Here is a 20,881-nt window from a genome sequence, read left to right on the forward strand (position 1 = left end):
AACTACCCCAGTATTAGATTTGTGACAATGTCAAATTTTTTGTTTTAATTTTTTAGCTAGGCAATTATTTAGCTAGGCAAGTCAGTTAAGAACAAATTCTTATTTTCAATGACGGCCTAGGAACAGTGGGTTAACTGCCTGTAAGTGGCATGGACTCACTCTTTGTCCATAGGTACAGAGTGTGCAGGCTTTTGTTCCAGCTTAATATTGAACCAATCACAGACCTACCTTGGGCTGGGGAACAGTGGACAGAGTGCTGGGGTCTGGCGTCTACCTCACTCTCCACCAGGAAGTAATTCTGGTCTCTAGCCTCCTTTATAAGCAAATGGTAAGTAATCATTACTTTCACTTAATACACCAACCAAAACACAAAACATATTTCAAGGATGGTTTTTGAAGGTATGTCCCTTGGTTGGCTATGATGTGTATTTCCTTTCCAGTGACGAGATCTTTACTGATGTTCTCCGTTTCCCAGATGTAGGGGGACTTTGAGTTTTCTCCGGGTACAAAGGCACAGCACTGGAAGGCATCACCACTACCCTGAGAACAATGCATAGCTTATGGTAAGACAGCTGCACGCAACCCCATAACACTTACTGCACTACATTCACTCACACACTGTCTCACCTTGACTTGAAATCATTTTTAAGGGGCCCAGTTTAATCGTTAACTCTGTCCCCTACCTGAGTTTAGGTAGTCTCTGGACAGGCAGTGTGTGTCTCAGGGCAGTGTTGCCAGCCAGTCTGAGGTGTGTGAGGCCCTGAAAGCCTTCCATAGGGACGGAGGACAGCAGGTTGGAGCTGAGGTCACTGAGGGAATGGATTAAGAAACACAGATAAAGAGAAGATACTTTATTTCAATTGTATGTCTGCATGTCTATGTCAGAGTTTCTCAAACTCTGTCCTGGGGCCCCCCTGGGTGCACATTTAGGTTTTTGCCCTAGCATTACACAGCGGATTCACATAATCAAAGATTGTTCGAATTAGCTGTGTAGTGTTCTGGCTGTTTTAAAGACTGTTCTTTAATATCATTTACATTTAGAGGGAATACACACAGACACACAACAATGCCCATCTTTTAGAGTAGTTCTTGCAAAAAATGCGAATTCGATACTGTGATTCGATGTTACAAACATTTTGCTCACTATGTGTCTGCTGCAGAGGGACGAGAGCGCCATGATAAAACACGTTTTGATCAGTTATGGAAATGCAAGAAATATCACACAGTAAAGAGGCCTCATTAATGATTTATTTCTGGCTTTCATTATTGTCCTGTTGCCAAGCTAGAATTAGTACATTGTATTGTCAGAAATGTCAAGTGTAGAAAAAGAGGTCTGCTAAGAAGGGTGGGTTTCTTTAGGATTCAGATTAGGCAGAGATGCTTGTAATGTCCAACTGGTTTAGTCATGATGATAACATTGACATAACATCATGACACCCTTCCAAGACCTCCAATACCTCCTCATGTATACACCAAATGCCATTCTGTTTGGGCTGTACATTGTGAGATGAATATCTCACATTAAAATGGGCACATTATTTCATTCTGTCTTTCATTATGGTCCTACATCATAAGTGTTGATGCTGTTCACATGGCAAACCATCAAACCAGGCTAATTTGAGTACATTTTGGATTTGGATTTGAGAGTCAATCTATCATAACTTGTACTACATATGAAATCTTTGGTTCAGGATTGTTTCACTTGAGCTGAATAGGCAATATGTAGTATTTATTTATTACATTTATTTGTCAGGGACAATGTACAACAAAACAAATCTCAGAATAAGTGATGTGTTTCACCAGATTTAGCTGACAGTTAATTTACATCTGCAGTCCCTGGACAGGTGAACATACACTATATCAAAGCAATTTTTGGGGGTCACATACACATGGTTAGCAGATGTCATTGTGAGTTTAGTGAAATGCTTGTGCTTCTAGTTCCGACAGTGCAGTAATATCTAACAAGTAATTGAACAATTCCCCATCAACTACCTAATACACACAAATCTAAAGGGGTGAATGAGAATATGCACATATAAATATATGGATGAGTGATAGCCGAGCGGCACAGGCAAGGTGCAATAGATGGTATAAAATACAGTATATACATGTACTTCCTGTATGATATGGGTAACGCAAGATATGTAAACATTTAAAGTGGCATTGCTTAAAGTGACTAGTGATCCATTTATTAAAGTGGCCAGTGATTGGGTCTCAATGTAGGCAGCAGCCTCTCTGAGTTAGTGATTGATATTTAGCAGTCTGATGACCTTGACATAGAAGCTGTTTTTCATTCTCTCTGTCCCAGCTTTGATGCACCTGTACTGACCTCACTTTCTGGATGATAGCGGTGTGAACAGGTAGTGGCTCGGGTGGTTGTTGTCCTTGATCATCTTTTTGGCCTTTCTGTGACATCGGATGTTGTAGGTGTCATGGAGGGCAGGTAGTGCCCCCGGTGATGCGTTGTGCAGACCGCAACACCCTCTGGAGAGCCTTGCGGTTGAGGGCGGTGCAGTTTCCCTAACATATTGTGATACAGCCCGACAGGATGCTCTCGATTGTGCATCAGTAAACGTTTGTCAGGGTTTTGAGTGACAAGACAAATTTCTTCAGCCGCCTGAGGTTGAAGAGGCGCTGTTGTGCCTTCTTCACCACACTGTCTTTGTGGGTGAACCATTTCAGTTTGTCTGTGATGTGTATGCCGAGGAACTTAAAACTTTCCACCTTCTCCACTAATGTCCCTTCAATGTGGATAGGAGGGTGCTGCCTCTGCTGTTTCCTTAAGTACACAATCATCTCCTTTGTTATGTTGAAGTTAAGTGAGAGGTTGTTTTCCTGCCACCACACTCCGAGTGCCCTCATCTCCTCCCTGTAGGCTGTCTCATCATTGTTGTTAATCAATCCCACTACTGTTGTGTCATCTGAAAACTTGATGATTGAGTTGGGGGTGTGAGGGTCAGCGAAGTGGAGATGTTGTTTCCTACCTTCACCACCTGGGGGTGGCCTGTCAAAGTCCAGGACCCAATTACACAGGGTGGGGTTGACACCCAGGGCCTCCAGCTTGATGATGAGCTTGGAGGGTACTATGGTGTTGAATGCTGAGCTGTAGTCAATGAACAGCATTCTTACATAAGTATTCCTCTTGTCCAGATGGGCTAGGGCAGTGTGATGGCGATTGCATGGTCTGTGAACCTGTTGGGGCGGTATGCAAACTGAAGTGGGTTTAGGGTGGCCGGTAAGGTGGAGGTGATATGATCTTTGACATCCTTATGTAATACATGTATCACTAGCCACTTTAACTATGCCACTTTGTTTACTTTGTCTACATACTCATCTCATATGTATATACTGTACTCTATATCATCTACTGCATCCTTATGTAATACATGTATCACTAGCCACTTTAACTATGCCACTTTGTTTACTTTGTCTACATACTCATCTCATATGTGTATGCTGCTCTGTACCATCACTCATTCATATATCCTTATGTACATATTCCTTATCCCCTTACACTGTGTATAAGACAGTAGTTTTGGAATTGTTAGGGGGGGGCGCAGTCCTTGTTAGTGGGGCGTGACAGTGGCACTGTATTGTCCTCAAAACAGGCAAAGAAGGTGTTTAGTTTGTCTGGAAGCGGGACTTCGGTGTCCGTGACGTGGCTTGTTTTCTTTTTGTAGTCCGTGGTTTCCTGTAGACCCTGCCACATTTGTCTCGTGTCTGAGCCGTTGAATTGCGACTCCACTTTGTCCCTGAACCGGCATTTCGCTTGTTTGATTGCCTTGCGGAGGGAATAACTGCACTGTTTATATTCAGCAGTATTCCCAGACCTCTTTCCATGGTTAAATGCGGTGGTTCGCGCGAATGCCGCCATCCATCCACGGTTTCTGGTTAGGGTAGGTTTTAATAGTCACAGTGGGTACAACGGCAGCCTAGTGGTTAGAGCGTTGGACTAGTAACCGGAAGGTTGCAAGTTCAAATCCCCGAGCTGACAAGGTACAAATCTGTCGTTCTGCCCCTGAACAGGCAGTTAACCCACTGTTCCTAGGCCGTCATTGAAAATAAGAATTTGTTCTTAACTGACTTGCCTCGTAAAATAAGAGGTCTTTATATGCATCGACAGAATTCGGAGCAGCAGTGATCAAGTGTATTATCCCCACGAGTACTACAATCAATCTGCTGATATAATTTAGGTAGCCTTGTTCTCTAATTTGCTTTGTTAAAATCCCCAGCTACAATAAATGCAGCATCAGGATATATGGTTTCCAGTTTACATAGAGTCCAGTGAAGTTCCTTGAGGGTCATCGTGGTGTCTGCTTGAGGGTGAATGTACACAGCTGTGATGATAACTGACTATTATTCTCTTGGGAGGTAATATGGCCGGCATTTGATTGTGAGGAATTCTAGGTCGGGTGAGCAGAAGGACTTGAGTAAGGCTGTCATGATTACACCATGAGTCATTAATCCTGAAGCATACATTACCGACGTTCCTAGAGTGGTGTTTATCTCTGTCAGCGTGATGCATGGAGAAGCCCGGTGGCTGAACTGATTCCTGACAACATATCCAGAGGCATCCATGTTTCCGTGACACAGAGGATGTTATAATCTCTGATGTCTCTCTGGAAGGCAACCCTTGCTTGAATTTCATCTACCTTGTTGTCAAGAGTCTGTACATTGGCGAGTACTATACTCGGAAGCGGTGAGCGATGTGCAGGTCTATGGAACCTGACCAGGAGGCCGCTCCATCTGCGGCACTGTTGTTTTGGGTTGGCTTCTGGGATTAGATCCATTGTCCTGGGTGGTGGTCCAAACAGAGGATCTGCTTCAGGAAAGTCGTATTCCTGGTCGTAATGTTGGTAAGTTGACGTCGCACTTATAGCCAATAGTTCTTCCCGGTTGTATGTAATAAGACTTAAGATTTCCTGGGGTAACAATGTAAGAAATAATACATTAAAAAAACAAAATACTGCGTAGTTTCCTTAGGACTCGAAGCGAGGCAACCATCTCTGTTGGAGCCATCTTGGTCAATCAAACATCACCAAAATTATGTGGACATCTGCTCGTCGAGCATCTCATTCAAAAATCATGGACATTAATATGGAGTTGGTCCCCCCTTTTCTGCACTCTACTGCCTCCACTCTTCTGTGAAGGCTTTCCACTAGATGTTGGAACATTGCTGCGGGGACTTTGTTCCATTCAGCCACCAGCATTAGTGAGGTTGGGCACTGATGTAGGGCAATTAGACTTGGCACGCAATCGGCGTTCCAATTCATCACAAAGGTGTTCAATGGGGTTGAGGTCCGAGCTCTGTGCAGGCCAGTCAAGTTCTTTCACACCGATCTCGACAAACCATTTTTGTATGGACCTCGCTTTGTGCACAGGGACATTGTGATGCTGAAACAGGAAAGGGCCTTCCCCAAACTGTTGCCACAAAGTTGGAAGCACAGAATTGTTTAGATTGTCATTGTATGCTGTTGCGTTTTGGCATGCGCCAAACCCAGATTAATCCGTTGGACTGCCAGATGGTGAAGTGTAATTCATCACTCCAGAGAACGCATTTCCACTGCTCCAGAGTCCAATGGCGGCGAGCTTAAAACCACTCCAGCTGACGCTTGGCATTACGCATGGTGATCTTAGGCTTGTGTGCAACTGCTCGGCCATGGAAACCCATGTCATGAAACTATTGACGAGCAGTTACTGCGCTGACACTGCTTCCAGATACAGTTTGGAACTCGTAGTGAGTATTGCAACTGAGGACAGAGGATTTTTACGTGCTTCAGCACGCGGAAGTCCCGTTCTTTGAGCTTGTGTGGCCTACCCCTTCGGCTGAGCCATTGTTAATAATAATAATAATAATAATAATAATAATAATAATAATAATAATAATAATAATAATAATAATAATTAATAATAATAATATATGCCATTTAGCGGACGCTTTTATCCAAAGCGACTTACAGTCATGTGTGCATACATTCTACGTATGGGTGGTCCCGGGAATCGAACCCACTACCCTGGCGTTACAAGCGCCATGCTCTACCAACTGAGCTACAGAAGGACCACTCCTAGACGTTTTCACTTCACAATAACAAATCAAAATATATTTTCTATTTTAGATTCTTCAAAGTAGCCACCCTTTGCTTTGATGACAGCCTTGCACACTCTTGGCATTCTCTCAACCAGCTTCACCTGGAATGCTTTTCCAACAGTCTTGAAGGAGTTCCCACATATGCTGAGCACTTGTTGGCTGCTTTTCCTTCACTCTGCGGTCCAACTCATCCCAATCCATCTCATTTGGGTTGAGGTCGGGTGATTGTGGAGGCCAGGTCATCCATGCTTTTACATCTGCATTGCTTGCTGTTTGGGGTTTTACGCTAGGTTTCTGTACAGTACTTTGTGACATCGGCTGATGTAAAAAGGGCTTTATAAATAAATGTGATTGATTGATGCATCACCCTCCTTCTTGGTCAAATTGCCCTTACACAGCCTGGAGGTGGGTTTTGGGTCATTGTCCTGTTGAAAAACAAATGATAGTGCCACTAAGCGCAAACCAACAGGGATGGCATATCGTTGCCGAATGCTATGGTAGCCAATGCTGGTTAAGTGTGCCTTGAAGGTGCAGTTAACTCTATTTAACTTATCCTCTGCAGCAGAGGTAACTCTGGGTCTTCCTTTCCTGTGGTGGTCCTCAGGAGAGACAGTTTCATCATAGCGCTTGATGGTGTTTGCGACTGCACTTGAAGACACTTAAACATTGCTTGAAATTTTCCGGATTGACTGACTTTCATGTCTTAAAGTAATGATGGACGGTTGTTTCTCTTTGCTTATTTGAGCTGTTCTTGACAGAATATGGACTTGGTATTTTACCATATAGGGCTATCTTATCACAACTCAACTGACTGGCTCAAACGCATTAAGAAGTAAAGAAATTCCACATTAACTTTTAACAAGGCAGTACAGTTAATTGAAATGCATTGCAGGTGACTACCTCATAAAGCTGGTTGAGAGAATGCCAAGAGTGTGTGTAACCAGTGTGAAATGGCTCACTAGTTAGCAGGGTGTGCGCTAATAGCGTTTCAATCGGTGACGTCACTCGCTCTGAGACCTTGACGTAGTTGTTTCCCATGCTCTGCAAGGGCTTTTGTTGGGGCGAGGAGAGGGACGGAAGCAACAATGTTACATGTACAAAGCTGTCATCAAAGCAAAGGCTGGCTACTTTGAAGAATCTAAAAGGTTACTCAGGGTTCTGAGTTCAGTCAGCTCTAGGAAAGTGTCTGCTGGAACCTTGTGGATATGGTTTTGATGGAGGTGACTAAATACAACAACACACATCACAAATGTCCCCTGGATTGTATTTATGGCTGGGTTGAGGACTAACAATAATGGTAACGAAACCACTCACATTTTCTGGATCTTTCTGCAGCCACTGAAGCTGGGAAGATGCTGGATCCGGTTATGGGAGAGATCCCTGCAGGTACAGTGTTCATTATTGTTTATTTAAAATTATGTTTAGGATAACACAACATTTAATTTCTAAGATACTGAACCAAGAGATATTATAGTACCAAGAGATATGATAGTATCAAGAGATATTTGGTCAATCAGCATAGGGACTTACAGCTGTATCAGGTTGGGTAACTGGTCACAGAGGGTACCTGGCAGTGATGAGATGTGTGTACCTGTGACAGCTCTGAATAGACAGAGAATTTGGTCACAGAAAGGACAGACTCAAACCACGTTTACATCCACAGTTTTTATGCGAATAAAGTCATATTGACATGTGTTTTATATCACAAGAGCTGTGATGTAAACAGGACATTTTGGTGTAATTTTATAAATGTCTACAGATCATTTCTTCGTTCGACATGGTGAGATCTTTTTATGTCTGTAAAATGAATTATGCGGGAAATGGCGGTGGACACAACTTTATGCGCAAATTTGTATATAATAGCCATCACATCAAAGTAAATTTGGAGTCAGACAATAATATGATGTGTGGTCCTCCCACTACAACTCGGGAAACCATGCAGTTTATTAGGCTAAAGATTAAATAAGTTAGGATGAACTTGCACAGTGATGAGCTTGACGCTCCTTTCCAATAACTATTGATGGTCTTATCATTTTTTATTTTTTATTTATTGTTTTACTATTTTCAGTTTTTGTTTTCGGGGGTCTTATTCTGGTGACATGTTGATCGAAGCTTGACTGCAATTTATCCATAATAATTTATTCATGTAGACTAGCCAACCCGCACTGTATCTGCGAGCTGTTAGCACACGTGCCAAGACCAGAGTTGGCACATTTGCTATTTAACGCAACAGGTTTTGTGAGAAATGGAAATACATTGAACGTTTTTCTTTTTTTTGGTACATTAAAACTAAAAGGGATACTTTGTGATTTTGGCAAGGAGGCCCTTTGTCTGCTTCCCAAGAGTCAGATGAACTCATGGATACCATTTTTATGTCCCTGTGTCCAGTATGAAATAAGTTTGAGGTAGTTTTGTAAGCCAATGCTAACTAGCATTAGCACAATTAATGGAGTCTATTGGTATCTGCTAACATGCTAGTTAACAAGTTCCTTCAAACTGCACACAAAGACAAAAATGGTATCCACAAGTTCATCTGACCTTGGGGAAGTAGGTAAAGGGCCTCATTGCCAAAATCCAGAAGTGAAAAAAGTGCATTAAGTGTGCATTACTTCATAACGCACTGGTTTTTATCCAGGTCCATTTGGTGGAAACTGCACATTTTTTATTTTATGTGGATTCTGGAATATTCGCATGAAAATCTGTCTGCAATTGGATGGAAACCTAGCTAATGTGCTGAATCTGATTCATGAGAGCTGGGGTGTAATTTAGGGACTTTTGAGGACTGAGACTTACAGGGTTTCCAAACTGTTTGTGCCAGTGAGGTCTGGAAACTGTGATATCTGTGGCTCCGTTGAGTGATCTATACAATAAGTGATCTATACAATAACAAAAAAGACGGACAAAAATGTGAAAATCACACCTGCTTAGCTTTCTTCAATTTTCATCTACTTCTTCTCAAATGAGGTAGGACAGAATGAAGAGGGATAATGGAGACTTACAGCATCCGTAGCGCTGGTAAATGCTGGAAAGCTGATTTGCCTACAAACTGGATGGGATTGTTGTAGAAGTATCTGTTAGAGAGGAAATAGAGCGCGATTGTCCGCGGGATCAAAATGACCTCACTCATCGAATCATTGTGAATCGATCATAATGATTGATTACTTATTCACAATCAACTTTACATCAGGACGTTGACGCAAGAGCACCTACATTGTGTCGAGGGACGGGTTTCCCACGAAGGCTTCCTCTGGGACAGATCTGATGTTGTTGCTATGGAAACTCCTTGGGGACAAATATTTCAGATTTAAGATAACTGAAAATGTGATTTGTTCTATAAGTGGCAGCACTGGAGTGTAATGAGTTTCACTCACAGCTCTTTGAGTTTAGGGAGGGCTCTGATGGCCGTGGGAAACATGGCAAGGTTGTTGTAGTTCAAATCTCTGAGGGTGGGGGAAAAAAGGAACACATTAATTATTACAGTTGTCTGCAATGATACAGTAACTTCCCTTACTCTACTTTCCTGTCAAGAATTCATGGCTGCAGCGAAGTACAGAAAGGTTCCAGACCCTCTATCTCTGTCCAGAGTTTATACCACTCATATTAGAGCCTCTTTCTCACATGAGGCTGCTTCCTGTTTGTCCAAACTAGATGCCTAGGAACCTATAGGACTATGCTAAGAACTGTCAGGTCTGGATTGGCTCCCAGGCAGAGGGTGAGGAGGATTTACAGTAGTTCACAACCTGCCTGCTCCTTCGTGGGCAGGGGACTATTGTACTGCTTAACATGATTTACACACATCAAGTACAGGGGGGGTTTCCTGGAACCATGTGAGGAACCATGTGAGGACATGAAGTGCCTTCAGAAAGTATTCATACCTCTTGACTTATTCCACATTTTGTTGTCTTACAGCCTGAATTAAAAATGAATTAAATAGATTTTTAATCTTTTTAATACCCCATAATGACACAGGGAAAACATATTTATTTGACATTTTTGCAAATGTATTGATAATGAAATATCTCATTTACATAAGTATTCACACCGCTGAGTCAATACTTTGTAGAAGCAACTTTGGCAGTGATTACAGCTGTGACTCTTTGTGGGTAAGTCTCTAAGAGCTTTCAACACCTAGATTGTGCAACATTTGCCCATTATTCTTTTAGAAATTCTACAAGCTCTGTCAAATTGATTGTTGATCATTGCAAGGCAACCATTTTCAGGTCTTGTCATAGATTTTCAAGTAGATTTAAATGAAAACTAACTCTGCCACTCAGGAACATTCACTGTCTTCTTGGTAAGCAACTTCAGTGTAGATTTGGCCTTGTGTTTTAGGCTATTGTCCTGTTGAAAGGTGAATTCATCTCCCAGTGTCTGGTGGAAGGCAGACTGAAGCAAGTTTTTCTCGAGGACAATGATCACCAACCAGTCGACCACAGGGCATTCCTAGTCGATCACCAAATATGTTGAAAAGCCAAAGATAAAGGCATAAAGGCTTGCACTCCTTTTGTGTGTGTGGCGAACAGTGTTCCCATTTTGAACCATTTTATTTGTCTGAAAAGACCAATACGCCTACCCGGCAGACCGGGAGGTCTGTGGTTAAATCCAGTACGCCTACCCGGCAGACCGGGAGGTCTGTGGTTAAATCCAGTACGCCTACCCGGCAGACCGGGAGGTCTGTGGCTAAATGGAGTACGCCTACCTGGCAGACCGGGAGGTCTGTGGTTAAATCCAATACGCCTACCCGGCAGACCTGGAGATCTGTAGCTAAATCGAGTACGCCTACTGCACTGGCTAATTGGATAGCTCAAATCACCATGCCTACAGCGTCCACGACCCCAGCTACATCAAAGTTTGATGCTGGTCTACTTGAGATTTCATAACTTTAAAAACCATTACCGACCAGAGAGACTGTCAAAGAATACAGCCGAGTGATTCTGTTTTTAAGAGTCAGTTGATGTCTAAGTATTTATTCAGCACTGCCAACACTGTTTTTATTCAACACTATTTATTACAAAACATAAAACGCGCTTCACACTAGTTACACTCGCGCTGCGGGTGCAATGAATGAGTAGCCAAGTGTATCAGTTAATTGTATTATTATTAGCAGCTTGTTGTGTCTATTTTAATATCTAGGAATATTTAACTTTCTCTGGTCATAGGAGAACAACATGAACCCCTCTCTCTGGTCAGTCTCACCAGAGGAAAGGAAGGAGAGAGCAGGGACCGTGATGGGCAGACCCTCTGCTGCTCTCTCCCTACCTCCGCTGAGACTAATGCTGTGTTCAAAACAACTGGGTACTTGGAAATCTCCGACTTCAGTGCGTTCATGACAACTGGAAACTCTGAAAAATCATTTTGAAGAGTCATCCATCTCAGTCAAGTCGGAAACATGGGCATCTTTCTAGAGCGCCTACTTTCTCTACCTGAACATCACTGACGTCATGACTTGATCTCGTTCAGAGTTCCCAGCTGTCATAAAAGCTCCATGACCATTAGATGCAGGTACCATCAGTTCAGTCAAATAAAAAAAGCTAATGATTTCAACATATGCTCAGCTCTGCCTCGCAAGTGCTACACCAACTGATTTTTAAAAAAATCAAAGCTTCAGTTTTTAAATATAATAATGGTCTGAGAAAAAGAATGTTGTCAGTTCAGGCATATAGCCAATATACTCTGATAAAGTATTAGGCTTACTGCACAAACCACATTCCTACAAAACTGTTATATTAGGTTAATGTTACATTTTAGTCATATTTAAAAAAATGTGGCTTGCTTTTTGACTGTGAAGGTGATCTTAACTCAGAAAAGGTTGGTACCTGTGCTTAGCTCCATTCCGTTTATTTTTATCCTGAAAAACTCCCCAGTCCTTAACGATTACAAGCATTCCCTTAACACGATGCCACTACCACTATGCTTGAAAATATGGAGAGTGGTTCTCAGTAATGTGTTGTGTTGGATTTGCCCCAAACATAACACTTTGTATTCAGCTCAGAAAGGTGCTTTGCCACAAGTTTTGCAGTTTTACTTTAGTGCCTTGTTGCAACAAGGCACTAAAGTAATACTGCAAAACATGCATCCTGTTTGCAACAAGGCACTAAAGTAATACTGCAAAACATGCATCCTGTTTGCAACAAGGCACTAAAGTAATACTGCAAAACATGTATCCTGTTTGCAACAAGGCACTAAAGTAATACTGCAAAACATGCATCCTGTTTGCAACAAGGCACTAAAGTAATACTGCAAAACATGCATCCTGTTTGCAACAAGGCACTAAAGTAATACTGCAAAACATGCATCCTGTTTGCAACAAGGCACTAAAGTAATACTGCAAAACATGCATCCTGTTTGCAAACAGGATGCATGTTTTGGAATATTTTGTTATTCTGTACAGGCTTCCTTCTTTTCACACTGTCATTTAGGTTAGTATTGTGGAGTAACTACAATGTTGTTGATCCATCCTCAGTTTTCTCCTATCACAGCCATTGAACTCTGTAACTGTTTTAAAGTCACCCTTGCCTCATGGTGAAATCCCTCAACGAAGCTGTGTTTGAAATGCACTGTTCGACGGAGGGACCTTACAGATAATTGTATGTGTGGGGTACAGAGATGAGGTAGTCATTCAAAAATCATGTTAAACACTATTATTGCAAACAGGCCATGCAACTTAAGTGACTTTTTAAGCACATTTTTACTCCTGAACTTATTTAGGCTTGCCATAACAAAGGGGATGAATGCTTATTGACGCAAGACATTTCAGCTTTTTATTTTTAATTAATTTGTCAAAATGTAAATGTAAATCATTTTAAATGCATGCTGTAACAACAAAATGTTGAAAAAGTCAAGGGGTGTGAATACATTCTGAAGGCACTGGGGGAGACAAAAATAACTACAAACAAAATATTGCAACAGAATAGCAGTCTGGGGCTCTTGTACTGTACATTACAGTCGTTATAGAGTCGGTGGTACAGTATTTACTTCAGTTGACTCATACAGGGCTCATCTCATGTGTGCACAGACCGCAAGTGGTTCTGTGTTATAAGGCTACAATAATGGGCCAATCTAGCAATATTTCAGATCTCTGCCTGACACATTTAAAGCAGACCCCCCCGCATTGTAAATACAGTAGTCAGTACTGTAAATATAGTACAAATACATATCATGTTTCAAATGTTTGTCTTTTTGATAGCAGTAACTTGTGAACTACTGCTGTATCTTCCAACATGACTCTGTTTTCTCTGGTCAGTAGTATAATGGGGGTTGTTAGTATACAGTACTGGTAGCCTGCATGTTGTTTGGCTATTACCCTGCTAACACTCAGGAAACATGTGCTGCTAGATTCAGGGTAATTGGTAGAGTGCTGCATCATGCGGCCACACACTGAAATGCACCAAATCGTTGTGATCGTGTGAACCGCAGTGGTGGCTGTCTTGTAAAAAAGGCAAATTCAGAGTTCTGTTCTGGCATGCAAATCCATAGCCTGGGTACCCCAGTGTCTAGCCTGGGTACCTGCGTGTCTAGCCTGGGTACCCCAGTGTCTAGCCTGGGTACCCCAGTGTCTAGCCTGGGTACCCCAGTGTCTAGCCTGGGTACCTCAGTGTCTAGCCTGGGTACCCCAGTGTCTAGCCTGGGTACCTCAGTGTCTAGCTTGGGTACCTGAGTGTCTATGTGTTCAACAACAAAACGTTGGCTGAAGCAAAGAGAGACTGGCGCCCAGACTTGCAAAAACATATGATGATGTGTGTCATCTTGAATCAAATAATTAATTAGTAGGTTATTAGTTAATTAGCTTTTTATAATCTAATGTCTCAGTAAATACCTGGTAATTTCTGTACTGTAAAGAATTGTGTCAATCAAGTCATAAGGCGATGAAGGTACATTTGAGGTAGAGGTGAACTCACAGAGTCTCCAGGCTGAGAAGCCCATCAAAACACATATCACCCAACGACTGGATTTGGTTGTTATGGAGATGCCTAGGAAGAGATGCATGGAAAGATATCAAAAAAGTGTGAAGACCCAATAACGCCCTGCAGGGTTCTACACATTGGTAGAAAGGAAGTAGGTATGCGTAGGAGCAAAAGAGAGAGAAGGTAGAAAACAAAGAACATTGAAAGATGGAGAGAACAAGGCTTCCCCTTAAACAACAAAAACAAATTATATAACAACCAACCGTTGGTCAATCCAACCATGCTACTCACAGGACCACCAGACTGGTGAGATTGGCGAAAGCGTGGTCTGGGATGTGGGTGATGCTGTTGAGGGCCAGGGTCACTGCCTGCAGGGTTGGCAGGATGGCCAGTGCATGGATGGGCACCTCCGTTAGGGTATTATCATCCAGCCACAGGTGGCGTAAGGACGCCAGGCCCCTAAAGGAGCTCTCAGGAACACTGGCAATTTGGTTGGCATCCAACCGCCTGACAGAGAGGAAGAGTGTTGCAGACAGTGTCCCATACATTCAGATTTTCCTTGAAAATACAGTAATCAATTACATTCAAAGTGCATTTTTAAGAATTCTCAAGTTATTTCTTTGGAGCGTACATGTTTATTCATTAACATTTATCTGTTAATTTAGATTAATTTCACAAACAAATTCATGCACCATCTACTTCTTCTATAAATACATGGTTTTACATGGCGCATGCATGTCCAGTACATTAATGTAAAACATTTATATTGAAAAGGTAGAAAATAAAGTTGTTTGGAAAACACAAAATAAATGTAGACCTTGTGCTTTAATTAATTTCTCATATTAAACAGCATCTCCAAGCTGCTTTTTATTCCAGAGAGACATCCTCGATCAGGGAGGTCTGTGCATTCTTTGGGTGCATGGTAGTCATTTCTGGTGTTGACATTCGCTGTAGGGACTTAGCTGTTTGACAAAGGGTCCTGGCACCACCACAAGCAGAGAGCTTACTTGAGGTCATCCTTTGTCTGTCTGTCTAACATGTGAACTTCAGATTGGTATGTCTAAACAACATGGATAGCTATTTACTCCAGCTAGAGCGTTCAAACACGAGCCTGATTGAGATGTGGAGGACAGAGGATCAGGTCAACATGTTTAGGGATGGCTCAGTGTAACAACAGTTCATTTTGTAAGAGGATAATGACGGAGTGAGTTTCGTGTGTGTGTGGGGCGGCAGGTAGCCTGGTTAAGAGCATTAGGCCAGTGACCGAAAGGTCGGTGGTTCGAATTCCCGAGCCAACGAGGTGAAAAATCTGTCAATGTGACCTTGAGCGAGACACTTAACCCTAGTCCCCCTGGATAAGAGCATCTGCTAAAATGTGTATGTGGCTATAATCCATTAGACTTTTCGTGGTTCTATATAATTTCGATTATAACATATTAAAGCTACTGAACTTTCAATATTAAGTGTAACTGAAGGTCGGTGTGGATGTGTGTGGCAGAGAGAAAACATTCCCAACATTGTGCCATGTTTACAAATGACATGGACAATTACATTTGTGGCTCTCTAAGTGGCCTAAACCACAAATTTTTCCTTGAATGTTGTTTTCTGTCTCTGGAGAATAATACTTCCAAACATATGAAATAAACCTGAAAATTCAGCTTAGCGTCAAATAAGGTCCGTCTATCATCAGTGACTGTCAAAATTCCTAAATACAAGGAGCCCCTTTTTTCAGATGGAATGACACAAAATAAGCTATTGGCGAAGGCTAAGACTGTGGACAGATGTACCAAGACTATAGAGTTAGAGGACAGACATAGGCAGCGCCCTTGAGGACAATTTTAAGTCGTCAACTGGGTGGGACATCCTATGGGTTAAGGGACGATCACATAATTCCATCCAGGTCACCAGGAGGGATCAGCCAATGAATTATACTCATGAGGAAACATTCCAGAACGGCAGGTGGTAAAAAAATGTCTTTATACCTGTTCAAACACACTCTATGTGGCAGTGTGGACCATTTCAGTTTGTTTACCAACTCATAGAAGTAGTAGAAGAAAATGGACTAATTAGAAATGGAGATGGACTCAATGGTGCTGCCCGTGCTCTCACAGACAATGATGCGATGTCTATCCAATGTCTATGGTAAAGACTCAATATGGAGTCATTTTTCTCCTCCTCTCCTTCCTCTATTTCCTGCTCAGCTCCTTCTCGAACTGCGCTGCAGGGGGGCATCATACAGAGAAAACTAACTGGGTCTTGAATTAGCTAGCATCTTGTGCATGTTTTCAGTTGTTCAGATATACTCACAGAGACTGTAGGTTCCTCAGGTTCTCAAGAGCCTTGCTGGGAACCTGCTTTAGGTGATTGTTCTGTAGCATTCTGTTCAGAAAGACAGAAGGTATTAATTCACAAAGATGCAGGTGTTTAGGAATTGATCATGTATGTGTGAGCTAGTAAAATATGACTTACAGTACTTTGAGATTGAAGAGGCCAGAGAAAGCCCCTTCAGGAATAACTGTTAGGTAGTTTCCTGCTAGTCGTCTGCAGGGTGAGAAGCAGACGAAAGATACAAATGATGATATGGTTGTGGGAAATACACGTGCACACATATTCATACTGTACTACATTACAGATTATTATTTGTTAACAACTAAACTTCCACTGATTCCCCCGGCACCAGTTTATTTCATTAATAAGCCAACCAGCCATCAAAACTGTAACCTGAGCCTGTTGTTGCTGAATTTCAATTTTCTGAAAGCTGTTTCATACATGGGCAAGTATAGAGAATGGAGTCTAATGTTAACATCATTACTGCTTCTGAATCCCGGTCCATTCTGATAGCACATCTATCGAGCCACATTGATCCGTCTGTTTTGTGTTTGTCTCTTACTCCATATTTACTGTCTGGTTCAAACTACATGTAGACTAGAGAGGGGGTTTTCAGCAGTGAGCAAACACTAACTCTGGGTTCTTTACTTGGGGATTTATTACAGACAATTTGGGGACCAGTGTAATACTATTCAGCAGTCAGCATCAGACCAGAGACATTTTCCAACAGAGAAATCTAATCTCCAGGAAGGACAAAGCTTAAACTCCTACTAAAGAGGGGTACCATCTGTCCTAGACTAATACTCACAGCTCTTGAAGGAAGTGTAGGTTGGAGAGGGCTCTGTTGGGCAGCAGGGTGAGGTTGTTCATACTCAGATCACTGATGGAGGAACACAGAACAGTAACAGTTTGTTACACAGTAGCAGTGTGTTAGCATGACATGGGTTTGTTAGTGCCACAACTGGGCTCTCCAGCTGTCCATTCCACACATAGTAAAAGCCATCATACTTCCTGACTGATATTGGGGGAGACATACAGAAAACATTAGAACACCCCACCATATACTGTACATAATTCTCAAAACCCTTGATGAAGGATTCTTGATCTGAAATTCAACACCACTTTTGAGATGTGTAATTCAAAAATAAAATATATATATATATTTGATACAGTGCATTCGGAAAGTATTTAGAATACAGACGTATTCTAAAATGGATTTTTTAAAAACATTCTCATCAATCTACACACAATACCCCATAATGACAAACCGAAAACAGGTTGAGAAATTTTAGCAAGTGAATAAAAAATAAAAAACATCCTGTTTCCATTGAGCATCCTTGAGATGTTTCTACAACTTGATTGGAGTCCATCTGTAGTAAATTCAATTGACTGGACATGAACATACCTGTCTATGTAAGTTACCACATTTGACCAAGCCATGAGGTCGAAACCAAGATTGAACTCTTTGGCCTGAATGCCAAGCTTCACGTCTGGAGGAAACCAGGCACCGCTCATCAACATTCCATCACCATCCCTACGGTGAAGCATGATAGTGGCACCATCATGTTGTGGGGATATTTTTCAGAGGCAGGGACTGGGAGACTAGTCAGGATCGAGGGAAAGATGGCATGCAGATCGGTAGAAATTGTAAGATAAATTGTAATTCCATATGAGAAAGGTTGCCGACTCCTGTAGCCTATTACTGTCAACCTCAGGAGAGTAATGGCAGAATCTGCAAAAGCCAGCCTCGGTGGTAGGAGAGTAGTTGGGTCAAGTTCCGTTCTTTTTCTTCTGGTTTTCTAGATCTCTAGCGCCCTCTTGGGGCATTTGTCTTACTTCATCAAACCCTAAGCTTTAAGCATCAGACAAGCTCAATGCATATAGTTGATTTTATTAAAACACATAGGGTGTGTCTATATATGGTAAAATTCATGTCTAAACATTTCGGCCAATTGACTGGTAAAAAGAACAAACAACTTTTGGTCGACCAAGATTTTTTTTAGTAGGGGCCAGCCCTAGGCTGAGTACTTTGTTGTGGGTCCCTTTGGCTGTCAGGCCTTGCAGCCTTGGGACCTTGATCAGTGACCCTGACCTCTAAAGACAATTTGCACAGTGTCCTCTCATGTATTTCATGGTAATAATAATTTGATCAATATCTGGTATGAATTGGTCATAAAATGTGATATTTCCATGGTGTATTTAAGGAACGAGCTCTAGAAATTGGGACCACTTAGGAAAATAGTAGATACTGCAGAGGAATGTCAGCAGAAAGAAAGTTCTCTGTTCAATTCCTTGTATTATAATGTGTTGTAATAAAACACTGCAACACCAGTGGAGTGGTCTTTGGAAGTTACAGTCCAGCAGGCATATACTATCTCTAAAGATTTGGACATGGGGATGAGGGCTGACAGTGTCTGTGTAAAGATTTAAGGAGGGATTTGTCCCCCTTTTCTAGATAAAGGATGGACGATGTTGATGAGGCGTTGATTCTGTGTGGAGTCCTTAACATTTCACAAGTAAGACCCTCTGACATTAGCAAGGGTGTCATGGTACAAAGCATGCTACTACAGTACCACTGTGTCCCTGTTAACCCCTTCCTCCCTAGACAGTTGTAATGTTTTAGACTTCTCAAATCTGGAACCTAACTTTTAGAACTACAATGTATCTCTTTTCAAGCTTTTTCAAATAGTCGCAAGTATAAAACACATAAACCCAGAATGTTCTTTAAATGTACTATCATGCATGCGCACATTCAAAAAACAGAAAGCTAACATAATGAGCCAGTACCCCAGTACACTTATGGTCTGGGACCAGAGAGGATGGATCGATTTAGATAGGCTGTCACAGATAGAGATAATCTGTCTGCTTTAGGCACAGCCGTACATGTAATGCTGTACTGTGCGATGTAAAGAAGCCAAGGTATCTGTAAAAAATGTACATCAAATACCAAGAATCTATACAGGTCTGAACTGAAAGAATGTAATTCTTCAATCTTAAACTTGATGGCGTATCATTTGTATGAATTGAACTACTGTACATCAAAATGGTTGGATGTGCACTGGAGGAACATTGCATTAGTGCTGCTAAGGGTGAAATGTGGGAAGCAGGCAACATGACTGACAAAATCATTCTGTTCGCAGGCTTTTAGTGGTGACAGAGAGGCATGTGGCGGATGATGTCTATCCCTTTTTGCTCTCTCTCTCCCATTTTCTCTCTCTTTCGCTCTCCCCCTCTCTTTCTTTCTTTCCTCTCTATTTTTATCTCCCCCTCTTTCTTTCTCTCTCTTCTCTCTCCACATAGTTCCCTCTGGTCCCTAACAAAGACCCCCTTTTCCTTAAACTTTCAGTTAACCATCTGCTATGTTGTACGTATGTCAGGAATCCATAGCATTTTCTATGAAAATCCCCCAGTTCCTGCATGGCTGTCTCCAGCAGGGAATGGGTTAATGAGCTGTCCTTTTTCATCCCTTTATTATGGACAAGCACAGTATGTATGAAGCAGCACGTACAGATCAGAATGTGTGTATTTACACACACACACACACCAGTGGCGACCCGTAATATATATAAACTCATCAAAAAAAGAACATCCCTTTTTCAGGACTCTGTCTTTCAAATATAAGTTGTACAAATCCAAATAACTTCACAGATCTTCATAGTAAAGGGTTTAAACACTGTTTCCCATGCTTGTTCAATGAACCATAAACAATTAATGAACAGGCACCTGTGGAACGGTCGTTAAGACACTAACAGCTTATAGATGGTAGGCAATTAATGTCACACGTATGAAAACTTAGGATAGTAAAGAGGCCTTTCTACTGACTCTGAAAAACACCAAAAGAAAGATGCCTAGGGTCCCTGCTCATCTGAGTGAACGTGCTTTAGGCATGCTGCAAGGAAGCATGAGGACTGCAGATGTGGCCAGGGCAATAAATTGCAATGTCCGTACTGTGAGACGCCTAAGACAGCGCTACAGGGAGACAGGACGGACAGCAGATCGTCTGCGGAGTGGCAGACCACGTGTAACAACACCTGCACATCCGAACATCTGAACATCACATCTGCGGGACAGGTACAGGATGGCAAAAACAACTGCCCGAGTTACACCAGGAACGCACAATCCCTCCATCAGTGCTCAGACTGTCCACAATAGGCTGAAAGAGGCTGCACTGAGGGCTTGTAGGCCTATTGTAAGGCAGGTCCTCACCAGACATCACTGGCAACAAAGTCGCCTATGGGAACAAATCCACCGTCACTGGACCAGACAGGACTGGCAAAAAGTGCTCTTCATTGACGAGTCGCGGTTTTGTCTCACCAGGGGTGATGGTCGGATTCGCTTTTATCGTCGAAGGAATGAGCGTTACACCGAGGCCTGTACTCTGGAGGGGATCGATTTGGAGGTGAAGGGTCCGTCATGGTCTGGGGCGATGTGTCACAGCATCATCGGACTGAGCTTGTTGTTATTGCAGGCAATCTCAATGCTGTGCGTTACAGGGAAGACATCCTCCTCATGCGATACCCTTCCTGCAAGCTCATCATGACATGACCCTCCCACATGACAA

General features: G+C 42.2%; 1 pseudogene; it reads right to left on the reverse strand.

Moving 5' to 3' along the window:
• Positions 1–20,881, reverse strand: part of LOC118396048 (leucine-rich repeat-containing G-protein coupled receptor 5-like) — a 29,019-nt pseudogene that overhangs the window by 1,929 nt on the left and 6,209 nt on the right.

Source organism: Oncorhynchus keta, chromosome 17 (genome assembly GCF_023373465.1).
Source record: "Oncorhynchus keta strain PuntledgeMale-10-30-2019 chromosome 17, Oket_V2, whole genome shotgun sequence".
Classification (NCBI taxonomy): domain Eukaryota; kingdom Metazoa; phylum Chordata; class Actinopteri; order Salmoniformes; family Salmonidae; genus Oncorhynchus; species Oncorhynchus keta.